Below are 16,792 nucleotides of genomic sequence, written 5' to 3'. Positions count from 1 at the left end.
ATATTTTAACAATTATGCTTATACATTGATTAAGTGAAGTGGTATTTTTCAGAGTGATGTTGCATAGATTGTATCAAATAAGGCAGTCTTGATTTTTAATGTCTTAATCTCAGTCATAATAGTAAGGCATTATTGATTCTAAGAAAACACACTTGCTTTACCTATATATATTCATACTTCAAGTGGCTATATCTTTCATCAATCGTTAATATATCTCAACACGACTACAATAATATTAATATCTGTCAAGTTTAAATTCTACTTTAGGTAGCAGAAATCACAATAACAAATATTAATTCCTAATAACGACAATGGAGTGAGATAAAACATAATTATAATAAATACTGTTGAATTCTAATGTACAGTGTATGTATTCAGCAGTTCTTCCGGCCATGTACAGGCCTACTTTGTTAATTGATTTGTTTACATAATAGTCTCTCCTACACGACTTTCCAGACACCAAAAGGATAACCTGCGTTGGATCGGTCACAGTGATACCATAATTGATAAAATGATCTTCTTCCAATAAGTGGATCATGTTCAGTGATATCAGTGGTTTATTACTTTCTTCTTTCTATTAACACAGCATTTAAAAAAGACTTGCCACAAACTTTCATTACATTCTTCCTGAATTATGAAAGTGTTATTAAAAAAACTATAGTAAAAAGTCCAGCAAAGAACCACCAAACTGGCAGCTGTAATGGCATGGGGGAATGAAAACATCCCTTTGAAAATACTTCCACTTATTGCTGATTGGTATATGCTGTTGCAAGAGCAATCCAACGAACACCTGATAATTCCAATGGAAAGCCAATTAATTGGTAGAGCCTGTTTGAGTGCTTTACGATAAATCCCAGAAGATTAATTGTAACAAGATCGGTTGGCACAAAGTAACAAGGTACAACAGCTAGAGCAATATTATAGGATTAGCCCTAAAAATAGTTCACCAGGAAAATGTTCCATAAACTCTATCATCCCTCCCTATTCCAGAGCAGTCATCATTGTATAGTCTAATAAACACACCATGGACCAGCCCACGCACATAGTTGTTATGAACAAAGGGTATCAAGGCAATTACTTAATGAAAAAATCCATGAGAAACAAAGATAGAAAGGCTCTAGTTGGTAGTGATATTCTGATAGGCATCTGTCAAAGAGGACCATAATTGTCAAATGTAAAGTGACCATTAGAGTAGAAAGAGCATAACCCTACTGAGTACTCGATAAAAAAAGCCTTCAGCCACACACCATTTGTAGTGCTCTCCTTTCCAATAGTTCTGCCACCAATGCAAGAATCAGAAATATTGTAGCAAGACAGAAAGATAAAACAGCCAAAAAGCAGATACAGGATTATTCTGTTGTTAGTAATTTGGTAATAACGAAATAAAACAATCAAGACAATAGCAAAGTATGCAAATAAAACGCAGAGACGCTGCAGTACTATGAAGGCTATCAGTACTGGTAGGAAATCATTCTAATAGAATGTTACAAAAGATATCTTCTGAATATTAGACCAACATATTTTGTATAGAATCTACAGAGATATATTTAATATATAACGCGGCCCACAATAAATTTGATTGCTTTCAAATTTCTGAATGAAGGAAACACGACCAGGAAGAAATATGTTGAGATCAAGTGACTAAGAGAATCACATGACCAAGTCCCAAGTATATTAATAGAGGAATGTGTGGTTAATTGTGGTTAATTAAATTCCCAAACCCATAAATGTTGTTTCGATAATTTACTCTATTTAAAGCCATGAATAACATATAAATTAATTATATGATAAACAAGTCATAATAGTATTTATTTAGTCAAAGCGCAATACATCATAATGCAGTTCTCTACACATGAAAAATTCAGCTGTATAAGAATCACTGGTGGATTTGTCATTGTAATTCCATAAACAAAGTTAAGATGATAGTCCTAAAATAGGTAGATATATTATCTTAAATAGATATGAAAATTACATATAGTCTAACATCAGTAAGTGGTTCAAGTGTTACCTCTATCAGAAACTAATTATGTTCTTATATACAACAGTTATAACAAATTATTTATCTTACATCTAAATTCTAAAAGGGTTTCCAATTACTATATAGTTTATATTGCACTATAAACTATAGTAAACAACTCTTACAATTCAAAATGTCCACAGATATAGAAAAAACACACAGAATCTTACATAGAACAATTGAAAAGTACTAAATGTACAGAATCTTACCTAACCAAGTCTACCGTTATATAGTATGACCACTATGTTTTTAACATCTTTGCTGTCATTACAATCACCATATTAGTTTATGAAAGATTTTATTATGGACAGTTAGCACATATATGTTATATATAGTGTGTAGTCTAGATAAACAACCTTTTCAAGTACATAGTGGAACTCGCGTCAAGACATAATTATAATAGACTATAATAATGTGTAATAAAATGTACAGCTATGTAGTCTTAGGTCTTCAAGGGTTCCATATTCCAGGCCATGTACAGGTGTTATAGTTTTAGTTAATTCGTTTATCAATTCTCTCTCTCACATAGACTTTCAGACACAAAAGAATAACTGGTATGGAGCTGTCACCACAGTGCACCATATTGAGTAATGTCTGAGATCTAACAACATAAGAGGTTTGTGTTTTCAGTGGACATTAAATTGTCATTACTATTTTTCTTTCTCTTAACCACGAGCACTTACAAAAAGTCGCATGAATTTTATTTACATATTCCTAAATTCGAAAGCGGTACTAGATAAACTATAGTAAAAAGGGCATGCAAAAGAACCACACATGGCCAGATTCTATGAGCATGACTGAAAAAGCATCCATTCATATAAATTTACTTGTTGAAGCTTGGTATAGCTATTTCCAAGTGCATTCAATTGAGAAACCTGATGCATTTAATGGAAAACCAATCAAATGGTAAAGTTTGTTTGAGTGCTATAACGATAATCTCTAATGAAGTGTTTATTGTAACAAGATCGTTTGCACAAAGTAACACTACAACACCCAAAGCAATAGTATTGAGGATTAGCCCTAAAAAATAGTTTCACCATACATTGTTATCATAAACTCTCTACTCATCCCTTCCTGATTCCAAGAGCAGTCATCATTGTTTAGTCAATATAACATCATCATGCACACTGAATATACCGAGTTGTTACCAATAAAGGTATTCAGTTACTTATTAATCGAAAAACTCTATTGTTTTTTCTATCCGAACACAGCACTTACAAAAGATCGGATGAATTTCATCACATGATATCTTAAATTCTGAAAGTATAGTAAATGATAGTAAAAGTCCTCCAAGAAACCCCAACGGAGGACTGCAACAGCATGGGGTGGGGGGGGGTCCATTGGGGGGGGGGGGGGTTTGAAGTGGTTATGCGATTTCCAAGTGAATCTATCACTGAGAAACGGAGAAATACTAGGCAAAACACTCAAGGGCAGAGTTGGTTGGAGGTGCTTTACGATAATACCAAAGAAGTGGTCTTGTAACAAGATGTTTGCACAACAAACTAGTAAACAGTAAAGCAATCTATTAAGGATTAGGCCAAAGAAATAGGGGGGGGCCATATTGGGGTAAACCTCAGCATTCTTCCGTATTCCAAGAACAGTCACACTGGGGCCTAATCGAACACCATGGACTGATACACATAGGTGTTATGAACAAAAGGCTATCCAGGCAATATAGGGTGGAAATTTCCAAGGAAGTGGCGATAGAAAGGGGGGGGGGAGGGGGGGGGGGGGGGGGGGGGGGGGGGGGGGGGGGGGGGGGGGGAAGGAAAAGATTTTAAGGTTCAGTTTGTCATATTCTGATAACATCTGTCAAAGAGGACCATAATTGTCAAATGTAGAGTAACCTTAGAGTAATAAAGTAGCATAACCAATACTGAGTACTCAATAAAGATCCTTCAGCCACACACCATTTGTAGTGCTCTCCTTTCCAAGTTTTGCCACAAAGCAAGAATCAGGAACATGGTAGCAAAAAGAAAGATAAAACGCCAAAAAAGTAGATACAGGATTATTCTGTTTGTTAGTAATTTGTACATACGAAATACAACAATCAAGACAATAGCAAGTATGCAAATAAACGCAGAGACAGCTGCAGTACTACTGAAGACTATTTAGTACTGGCAGGAAATCATTCTTAATAGAATGATTACAAAAGATTATCTCTGAAACTTAGAGACAACATATTGTGATAGAGTCTATTATACAGAGATATATGTATATATATATACTGCTAACGAATGCAGAGCAGAAGAAAATAACAAAGTGAGGAGATCAAGTGAACTTATAGATCACATGTCTATATAACTAATAGGTCAAAGTACTTTCAGTTATGCTAATTGGCCCTGATTTTGTGATAAGGGACCATGTCCAACAAAACATTTGTGATGAGATTTATGAAAAAAGCCCATGTACTGTTAAAAAAAACATCTCAAAAACGTTTTGTATACATCACAGTTGCTATATATGTACAACTATTCATAGTAACTGTATATATGTATACAAAAAACTGTTTTTTTGAGGTGTTTTTACAGTGATTCTTTTAAATTACAAAATGTTTTGACAAAAGTAGTCCCTTATTGCAAATCAGGTCACAATTAGTAGTGATTATAGCTATATATTATAAGTCTGTGTGTCTCTGTTTTGAGGTTTTAAATGAAACCTTCTTATAAATTCTCATTACATGTAGTCAAAGATCAATACTGTTGAATTTCTGGAAGATTACTACAATGCAAACTTTAAACTAAAATGTCAAGAGAATCATGATCAATTTGATTTAGAAAAAATAGATTTTCAAGGTATTTTAATTAACAACACATATACAACTAAATTACAATGAGAACAAGTCAATACTAGACAGTGTTTGATTAATTATTTTCAAGATTCATTTTATAGAATATGTGAATAGTTAGAGTTCCAATCTCGTTCAAAACTATAAGTTTTAATTTTCCTGAATAGTATTATTATAATTAGCATTGTTGTATTGGTGGTTTGATGTGACAATACACTAACACCAGCTGTATTTATAAAAATAATCACCAGTACCAATTTGAAGTCCTAATAACATAAAATATAAGAAATTTAGTTGTAGATCACAGGGCAAGACTGGGTATACTAAACGAATATACTATTAAAATAGTAGTATATTTGGGGTGCTGACCAATATAAGCAGCATTATCTGTGACCATGTACTTATTATGATTGACTCTTGAGTAAGGAATGACTTGTTGGTGAGATAAAGGTACAAATAAAAACCATCTAGAAATAAAAATAGTAAAGATAAGTTCTAGCATTCTGTATAAATTTAACCATTCGATACTGCCATTAGAAGGTCCTGTAATATTCCAAGACCCTAAACTCTTCAAGAAATCAGGCATATCACAAGGGATGTCTTCCCATAACTTCCCATGAGACGAACATTTATTTCCTTCATAGGCAGCTTTATGTAGGGCAGTTATCAATCACAGGCCAATACAATAATATACAATTGAGTCAAAATTATGCAAGAATTATTTCAGAGGCTAACAATGACTGGTTATTATGTCGATATGATTATATGGTCTATTGTCAGTTTTCAGTTTTTTACAGTCACCAATGGAACCGAGATCTGGAACCAGTCTCATAGCATTATGGAGTATGTGGAATGGTGCTTGATTGTTATCAACACACTCGGACTTTAGGGTTTAGGTCTTGAATAGTGGTATACCTACAAAATATAGTCTGGGTTCCTGATTTAGATTCCCATTAGTGGCATAATGGGGCATAAAATATGATCATAATAATATAGATTATGACTGGTTATTGGATTATATCCTTGTACATGTGCTGACTATGTAGCTATGGATGGCTCTTGTGACTATATTCATTATATGAATGTTTTTATTTATGACTTCATTACAGTTATGGATAATCTATAAACATTTAATTTAAAGTCAACACACAAACAGACATGATGTACTACTGTAGGTTATCAGAATTGGTAGGAAATCATTCTTAATAGAATGATTGCAATATATATCATCTGAATTATTGGATGACCTACTGATTAAATGAACACACACTAAAAGGACCTTAAGACAACCGGGAATATTTTCAGAACTGGAGCAAATTCAAATAAATATCAGTGCCTAATAAGGCTGGCAGGAATAAACAAACACCTTATTGCTCAATGATTGTCCATTGCTTAAACTTATAAATATAAAAAATAAACCAGCAAAATATGAAAACATATCACATGACAATCACTTAATTCATATACCTTTCAGCTGAAGTGTGTCAAGTAGACTGGACCTCTAAAGAAAAGTTGACTATACATTTGATTAAAGTGAAGTGGCATTTACGTTCAGAGTGAATGTTGCATAGATTGTATCAAATAGGAGACAGGTCCTGATCTTTTAATGTCTTAATACTCAGTCAGTTAATAGTAAGGCATTATTGATTCTACAGAAAACTACATTTGCTTTGACCTAATATATTCATAATTCAAGTGGCTATATCTTCAGTACATATCTTGTAATATTTATAAACCCTGACTACAATTAATATTAATTCTGTCAAGTTTAAATTCTAACTTTAGGTAGCAGAACAAAAACTAACAAATATTAATCATAATAACAAAAATGGAGTGAGCTAAAACCATAATTATAATATATACTGTGATCTAATGTACAGTGTATGTAGTCTCAGGTTTCTTCCCAGCCATGTACAGGACTACTTTGTTAGTTGATTGTTTATCATATTTCTTCTCTCACATTGCTTTCAGACACAAAAGGATAACTGGTTGGATCTGTCACAGGGATACCATATTGAGTAAAATGATCTTCTCCAATAAGTGGCTCGTGTTCAGTGATATCAGTGTTATTATTTCTTCTTTCTCTTAACACAGATTTACAAAAAGACTTGCACAAATTTCATTACATTATTACAAATTCTGAAAAAGTGTTATTAAATAAAACTATAGTAAAAAAGTCCAGCGCAAAGAACCCCCAATGGCAGCTGTAATGGCATGAATGAAAACATCCATTAAACATACCTTCCACTTATTGCTGATTGGTATATGCGGTTTGCAAGAGCAATCCAACTAAGATGATATATCAATGGAAAAGCCAATTAATGGTAGAGCCTGTTTGAGTGCTTTACGATAATCCAAAGAAAAGTATTATTGTAACAAGATCAGTTTGCACAAAGTAACTAGCACAACAACCAAAGCAATATTATTAAGGATTAGCCCTAAAAATAGTTTCACCATATCACTGTTCCATAAACCTCAATCATTCCCTTCCTTATTCCAAGAACAGTCATCATTGTAAAGCTTTATCCAACACCATGGACCTGATACACCCATAGTTGTTATGAACAAAGGGTATCAGGCAATTATAGACTGGAAATATCAAAGAAAGAGGAGATAGAAAAGGCTCTAGTTTAGTCATACTCTCTCATAGTATTAGCAAAGAGGACCATATTTGTCAAATGTAAAGTGACCACAAGAGTAGATAGAAGCATAACCCACACTGAATATTCATACAAAGATCCTTCAGCCACACACCATGATAATTTTCTCCCTTCCAGTAGTTTTGCCACAATGTAGACATTTGAATCAAACGTAGAAAGACATGAAAGATAAAGCAGCCACAAGTAGATACAGGATTATTCTGTTGTTTACTAATTTGTACATACGAAATAAGACAATCAAGGCAATAGCAAGTATAAACATCAATGCAGAGGACAGCTCCAGTACTACTAAAGGTCCTATAGCAATAATACAATGTTATGACTTCTACTATTAAATTTAATGGCTATTGTACACTACATGAGCCTATATATCATAATTCAGTTAACACTTGGGCACACAATGATGTTCATTCAGTGGCAAACAATGGATGCTAATTATCATATGTCAATAGTTTGAACATACCAAAGAAAGTCAATCAAGGCAACAACAATTACACACATGCAATACGCAGAGACAGTTCACTGCTAATGTACATGATCAATGCTGGTAACAGATCATGCTTGAAAGATTACCAAATAAATCTCTGACGGATTGTGTGTAGGCCGAACATGCTGCCTTCCTTCACAATAATCACTCCCCTTTCTGCTTCCTATTCAACATATTAATTATAACCTTAAATTAAGAAATACAGGAGTATGCCCAATTGATTATTGAAATAGTTGTCTTGGGAAGAATCAATGTGTTGTCCATTAGTTCATCATTGAGGTCAATATATATATTGAGAGTTACTAGGAGTACTAAGTAATATTACAGATTTTTTGTTATAACTTAAATAACAGATAAAAGAAACTCAAATAAGAAATAAGACTATAGTGACAATTTAGTTATGCAGTTCTATATTTTGATACAAATCCAGCTGATGGTCTCATTTTCTTATTTTTAGATGTAGCCAAATTTATTCTATAGCAGATATGAGATTTGTGAATTGTAATCATTTAATATAAAAATGTTTAGTCATCTGTTTAAACATTCAAAGGACTCTACTAATTGATCATGATAACATCAAATACTATTACAATATCATTAGCTCATTTACAAATGATCTCAGGTAGATTCCTTATTTACAACTGTAGTTAATGGTTAAGCTGTAGTTATACACAATATATATCAGTAGTTATGAAAAAACTAACAACCATGAATTAGTCCAAAACAATCATATTTTACAATAATTGGAACAAAAAATAACAATGATTAGTTAAATCAGCCAATCAATTTTTACATTGTGTTAGTGGATTTGTTCATCTTCTATATCCAGATAGCTTTCAGACACCAATAAGGACAAGCGGTTGGATCAGTCACAAGTGTTCCCATATGAACGATCTTCATGTCTTCACCCAATAATGTTTTCACATTCAGTAACACTAGTGTTCACTACTGTCTTCTTTAATCGCTGGCACATTTTAATTAATTTAATTATAATTTTTTGTTATTACTAGATAAATGATAGCAAAAAAAGCCCGCAAAGAAGCCCCAACAGCAGCTGTAACGGCATGAGCAAAAAATAACTCTTTAACATATTTTCCATTATGTGCTGATTGGTATATGCGGTTTGCAAGAGCAATCAACTAAGTACCTGATATATTATTGGAAAGAAAATTAATGGTAAGAGTTTGTTTGAGTGCTTTACAAAATCCAAAGAAAGTTGTTGTTGCAACAAGAATGCTTTACACAGAGTAACTACCACAACAGCTAAAGCAATATCATTGAGGATTTAGACCTAAAGCTAGTTTCACCATAAAATGTACCATAAACCTCACGCATTCCTTCCTTGTTCCAAGAGCAATCATCATTGTACAGCCTTATCCAGCACCATGGACCTGATAGACCATAGTTGTTATGAACAAAAGGTATCCAGGCAATAGTTAATTAATGGCAAAATCCATGAGAAGAGAAGATAGATGACATCTAAAACAGTACATGTACACCATGTACGTTTAGTGATCTTCTGATAGTAGCTGTCAAAAAAGAACCATTAATGTTAAATGTAGAGTAACCATTAGAGTGGAAAAAAGCATAACCAACTCTGAGTACCCGATAAAGAAGCCTTCAGCCACACACCATTTGTAGTGTTCTCCTTTCAATAATTCTGCCACAGGCGAGAATCAGGAACACAGTAGCAAGACAAAAAAATAGAGAACCCACAAGTAGATACAGGATTATTCTGTTTGTTAGTGATTTGTACATACGAAAACGACAATCAAGGCAATAGCAAGTATACACATCAATGCAGAGACAGCTCCCGTAATACAACAGGCTATCAGTACTGGACGGAGATCGTTCTCGAGCTTAATAGAATTATTGCAAAACGATATCTTCTGAATTAGACAGCATATTTGTATAGACTCTACAAAGGTATATTTATACGCTGCCACAATAGATTTCTAAGTGTTTTCAATTTCTGAGTGAAGAATACGAGCAAGAGGGAAATGAAATGAGTCGCTGCAGAAACCTCAAGTGGTCATATGCACGTGATGCGCAAGATGATATTATTGATGACTCAGCATTTCTCTTCAATCAAAGGGGAAAAAAGCTTTTGCCTTTTAGTGTGTTCTACTGGGTACTTTGCACTCTAATTGACAAAGGTCCATTATTGTCCAACTTCTTAGTAAAAAGTTAGTGATTCTCCAATGACAGCTATGGTGCTAGTATTTTTAGTTCACGCGCTCAATGTATCGACAAAGATAACTGCCTAAAGTTAGTAAAACTGTCATAACTTTCCAAAGAAGTATTTTTATCAAAAAAATCTCACTTTGAAAAGTTGGAAAATGTCATAAGCTGTATGCAGGAGGTTTTTTTTGAATTTCTCGAGTCTTCACTGAAAGCTGTGCTTTTTTTCAAAGGTTTTTCAGACCTTTTAAAGCTTTTTGTTCGTTTGACACTCCTTTTGGCAGTATTCTTAAGAAGTACAGAAGTTTTGCTACCGTCCACTGTAGTTTGGTGGCTACTAGTGCCGTGTTTGCCGAATTAAAGCAGTTTCAAAGCCATTTGCCCGACACACTGACAGACTATAGTAACCCTCGCTGTTTGCCCACGCACAGCGAAGTTAATAAGTTGAGATCAAGTGCCGGCACAGAGAACCAAATAGTAACCCTCGTGTTTGCCCACGCACAGCGACGTTGACCACACAGTCCAGGTAGTAACCCTCGCTGTTTGCCCACGACAGTGTTAATAAGTTGGATCAAGTGTGGCAAAGAGAACTTAGATATAGTAACCCTCAGTTAAATGGTGGTTAATAAGTTGAGATCAAGTACATCCATACAAAGCTGCAAGATTTTCTATGCTTTAAATAAGGCTAGAATACTTTAAATGTGGTGATACAGACTGCAGAGGACTTTCTTGCTGTGGTAAAAGGAATACTTTGACTGTAGTTAAGGCTTCTTTGAAGCTTACAGTTATACACAATAAATTGTAGTACATGAATTCTTAAAACCTAGGATTAGTTAAAACAACCGGTCTCTTTTACAATAAAATATATCTACTAATTGCAACAAAAATGAACAATGAATTAGTTAAATCAGCCAATCAATTTTTACAGTGTGTTAGTGGATTTGTTCATCTTCTATATCCAGATAGCTTTCAGACATCAAAGGACAAGCAGTTGGATCTGTCACAGTGTTCCCATATGAACGATCTCTTTTATGTCTTCAACCAATAAGGTGTTCACATTCAGTAACGCTAGTGGTTCACTATACAACTAAGGACCTTAGAAAATATAAAAGGAAAGCCAACCAGTGGCAGAGTTTGTTTGAGAGCTTTACGATAAACTCTAAAAATTCCATATGTGTTATGACAAGATATGCGGTTTACATAGTATCCAACTAGTACAATAGCCAAAGCAATATTATTGAGAATCTGTTTTAAACCTAATTCTCCATACCGACAAACCATAAACCTCAATCATTCCTTCCTTATTCCAGGAACAATCATCATTGTAAAAGCCTTATCCAGCACCATGGACCTGATATACCATAAACTTGTTATGAACAAAGGGTATCCAGGCAATAGTTATTAATGGAAAAAATCCATGGAAAGAGGAGATAAAAAGGTTCTAGTTTAGTGATATTCTGATAGCATCTGTCAAAAAAGAACCATAATTGTCAAATGTACAGTGACCATTAGAGTAGATAGGAACATAACCCATTGTGAATATTGAACAATAAATCCTTTCATTATACACCAATTGTAATGCTCTCTTTTCCAAAAGTTCATCCACAGTTCAGAGATCTGAAATATATTAGCAAGACAAGAAAAATAGAGAAGCACAAGCAGATACAGGATTATTCTGTTTGTTAGTAAATTTGTACATACGAAATAAGACAATCAACGCAATGCCAGGTATGCACATCAATGCAGAGACAGCTCTGGTACTACTGTAGGTTATCAGAATTGGTAGGAAAACAAATTTCTTAATGGAATGATTACAAAAATATTATCATCTGAATCATTAGACATCACACTTACATACAATTGCTGAGATTATACACTATACCACAGTATATATATATATATATATATATATATACTTTTGGGACACTCACGAATGAAAAAGCAGAAGAGGAATAACAAAGTGAGGAGATCAAGTGACTTATAATTATAAGATTACCCATGACTTACACCTTTTATAATAGATCAACTAATACTTTCAGTATTTTGAAATCCAACAATCCCACTGTTAAAAAAATATCAAAAAAACAGTTTTGTATAAAAAAGCTACTATATATGCACAACTATTCATAGTAACTGCTATATGTATACAAAACTGTTTTTGAGATGTTTTAACCTCATGATTCCTTTTTTTTTAATTACGTTACAAATGTTTTGACAGAAGTGGTCCTATATTGCAAATCGGTCATAATTAGTAGTGATTATAGCATATCAATTATAAGTCTGTGTGTTTTCTGTGTTGAGGTTTTAAAATGAAACCTTCTTGTCATCTCATTATGTGTAGCCAAAGATCAATACATTTGATTTCTGGCAGATTACTACAATGCAAACTTTAAATTAAAATGTATGGAGGATCATGATCAATTTGATATAGAAAAAAGATTTCAAGGTATTTAAATTAACAACACATATACAACTAAATTAAATGATGAACAAGTCATACTAGACAGTGTTTGATTAATTATTTTCAGATTCATTTATAGAATATGTGAATAGTTAGAATTCCAATCTCATTCAAATATAAGTTTTAATTGTTCCTGAATAGTATTATTATAATTAGGCATTGTTGTATTGGTGGTTTGATTGACAATACAACTAACACCAGCTGTATTTATAAAATATCACCAGACCAATTTGAAGTGCCTAATAACATAAAATATAAGAAAATTTAGTTGTAGATCACAGCAAGACTGGGGTATACTAAACAATATACTATTAAAATAGTAGTATATTTGTGGCTGACCAATATAAGCAGCATTATCTGTGACCATGTACTTATTATGATTGACTCTTGAGTAAGGATTGACTTGTTAGTGAGATGAGGTACAATAAAAAACCTTTAGAAATAAAATAAATATAAGACAAAGTTCTAGCATTCTATATAAATTTCTAACCATTTCGATACTGCCATTAGAAGGTCCTGTAATATTCCAGGACCCTAAACTTTTCAAGAAATCAGACATATCACAAATGGGTGTATTCCAAATAACTTCCCATGAGATGAACATTTATTCCCTCTCATAGGCAGCTTTACGTAGGGCATTATCAATCACAGGCCAATACCTAATAATACAATTTGAGTCAAAATTATGCAAAGAATATTTCAGAGGCTAACAATGACTGTTTATTATGTTGATATGATTATATGGTCTATTGTCAGTTTCAGTCACACAAATGGAACCGAGATCTGGAACCAGTCTCATAGCATTATCTGAGCATGTGGAATGTGCTTGATTGTTATCAACACATCGGACTTTAGGGTTTAGGTTCTTGAATAGTTGTATACCTACAAAATAGTCTGGTTTCCTGATTTAGATTTCCATTAGTGCAACTAAAACTAATGACATAACATATGATTCATAATAATATAAATTATAATGGTTATTGGATTATATCCTTGTACATGTGACTATGTAGCTATGGATGCTCTTGTGACTATATCATTATATGAATGCTTTTATTCTTACTTCATATAGTTATGGATAATGTATAAACATTTAATTTTAAAGTCAACATATGAGCACATGATATTCAAACATTATTTTAAAGCCATTACTTTCTTTTGTTTGGTATGAACAATGGCTGGTTCATAGTCCAGATACTAACTGAAAGAATAAAATTCATAATAAATAGCAGTGCCTAATAAGGCCTGGCAGGAAATACACATTATTGCTCAATGATTTCCATTGCTTAAACTTATAAACAAAAAAATAACTGCAAAAACTATGAAAACATATCACCATGACAGATCACTTAATTATACACCTTTCAGCTGAAGTGTGTCAAGTAGCCAGGACTCTAAAGACAAGTTGCTATTTATATGATTAAAGTGAAGTGGTATTTAAGTTCAGAGTGATGTTGCATGGATTGTATCAAATAGAGGCAGGTCTTTGATCTTTTAATGTCTTAATAGTAAGGCATTATTGATTCTAAGAAAACTACATTTGCTTTGACCTATATATATTTCATAATTCAAGTGGCTATATCTTCAGTACATCTGTTAATATATCTCACCCCTGACTACAATTAATATTAATTCTGTCAAGTTTAAATTCTAACTTTAGATAGCAGAATCAAAATAACAAATATTAATCATAATAACAAAATGGAGTGAGATAAAACATAATTATAATAATACTGTGATCTAATGTACAGTGTATGTAGTCTCAGGTTCTTCCAGGCCATGTACAGGACTACTTTGTTAGTTGATTTCTTTATCATATTCTCTCTCCACATTGCTTTCAGACACAAAAGGATAACTGGTTGGATCTGTCACAGTGATACCATATTGAGTAAAATGATCTTCTGAATCTACTCCCAATAAGAGGTTCATGTTCAGTGACATTAGTGTTTATTACTTTCTTCTTTCTCTTAAACACAGCATTTACAAAAGACTTGCACAAATTTCATTACATTATTCCTGAATTCTGAAAGTGTTATTAAATAAACTATAGTAAAAATCCCCGCAAAGAACCCCAACTGGCAGCTGTAATGGCATGACTGAAAAACATCCATTTAACATATTTTCCACTTGTTGCTGATTGGTATATGCGGTTTGCAAGAGCAATCCAAGTAAGCATCTGATATATTATTGGAAAGCCAATTAATGGTAGAGTTTGTTTGTAGTGCTTTACGATAATCCAAAGAAGTGTTATTGTAACAAGATCGTTTGCACAAAGTAACTAGTACAACAGCTAGAGCAATATTATTGAGGATTAGCCTAAAAATAGTTCACCATACAATGTTGCATAAACCACTATCATTCCTTCCTTATTCCACGAGCAGTCATCATTGTATAGTCTATATAAAACACCATGCACCTGATATACCATAGTTGTTATGAACAAGTGGTATCCAGGCAATTATTAATGGAAAATCCATGGGAAGAAAAAGATAGAAAGGTTCTAGTTTAGTGATATTCTGATAGCATCTGTCAAAGAGGACCATAATTGTCAAATGTACAGTGACCATTAGAGTAGAAAATAGCATAACCAAGTCTGAGTACTCATTAATAAGGGCTTCAGCCACACACCATTTGTAGTGCTCTCTTTTCCAATAGTTCTGCAAAGGGCAAGGATCAGGAACATATTAGCAAGACTAAAAGATAAAGCAGCCACAAGTAGATACAGGATTATTCTGTTTGTTAGTGATTTGTACATACGAAATATGACAATCAAGACAATAGCAAATATACAAACAAATGCAGAGACAGCTGCAGTACTACCACAGGCTATCAGTACTGGAAAGAAATCATTTTTAATAGAATGATTACAAAAGATATCTTCTGAATTATTAGACAACATATTTGTATAGAGTCTACAGAGATATATTTTATACGCTGACACAGTGGATTTCTGAGTGCTTTCAATTTCTGAGTGAAGAACACGAGCAGGATAGAAATAAGTTGAGATCAAATGGCAAATTAAAGAGAACACACGACTACACAGTCGAAGTCAAAGTGTATATATATATAGAGGAATATGCGGAGGTTTCAGATATGCTCAGTTAAATTGTGGTTAATTAAATCTCCACCCATACAAGTTGTAAGGTTTCTATGCTCAATACAATTACTCTATATAAAGGCCAGAAATAACAAGTAATAAATTACAGTAGTAAACAAATCATGCTAGTATCGATTTTAAGTGTGATCATATTATTCTCTCTCCGCTTCACTTTTAGATAACTGAGATGTATAACAATAACTGGTTAAATTTGTCACTGTAATTCCAGTCTATATTGTAAGTGTTCTCCTCCATCAGAAACTAGATCATTTTCTATATAGCAAGATTTACAACAAATTATTACCTTACATTTGTAAATTCTGAAAGTGTTCCAATATAAAATATAGTAAACAGCTCTAAAATTCAAAATGTCCACAACTATAGAAGAAATAACAGCATACACATAGAACAATGAAAAAGTACTAAAATACAGAACCTTACTAGTCATGTGTACAGCTATATAGTTGACACTATATTTGTCACATCTTTGCTACCATAATTTCACTCGTATCAGTTATGATAGGAATTTTATTATAACAGTAACGTATGTTATATATAGTGTAGTCTGGGATAAAATAAACTCTTATCAGTAAACCAGTGCATTGGAGTAGGAACAGTAATATAGTGAAACTAGCTAAGACATTAATTATATTAATTATAATAATATTAAAGTATAGCCATGTAGTCTCAGGTTTGTCGAATTCCATATTCCAGCCCATGTACAGGATTAAGTTTAGTTAGTTTATTCGTTCTTCATATTCTCTCTCCACATTGCTTTCAGACACAAAAAGGATAACTGGTTATAGCTGTCACAGTGGTCCCATATCGAGTAAAAATGATCTGAGTCTGGACCAACAATGTGTTTGTATTCAGTAACATCACTGTTCTCTATTTTTTTCTTTCTCTTAACACAGCATTACAAAAGACTCGGATGAATTTCATTACATTATATCTAAATTCTGAAAGTGCTATTAGATAAACTATAGCAAAAAGTCCTGCAAAGAATCCTCAACTGAGCTGTAACAGCATGACCAAAAAACATCAATTTCATATACTTTCCACTTATTGACGCTTGGTATATGCGATTTGCAAGTGCAATCC

Source organism: Gigantopelta aegis, unplaced genomic scaffold, assembly GCF_016097555.1.
Source record: "Gigantopelta aegis isolate Gae_Host unplaced genomic scaffold, Gae_host_genome ctg4026_pilon_pilon, whole genome shotgun sequence".
In the NCBI taxonomy this organism is placed as follows: Eukaryota; Metazoa; Mollusca; class Gastropoda; order Neomphalida; family Peltospiridae; genus Gigantopelta; species Gigantopelta aegis.
Note: the sequence above shows the minus strand (reverse complement) of the source record.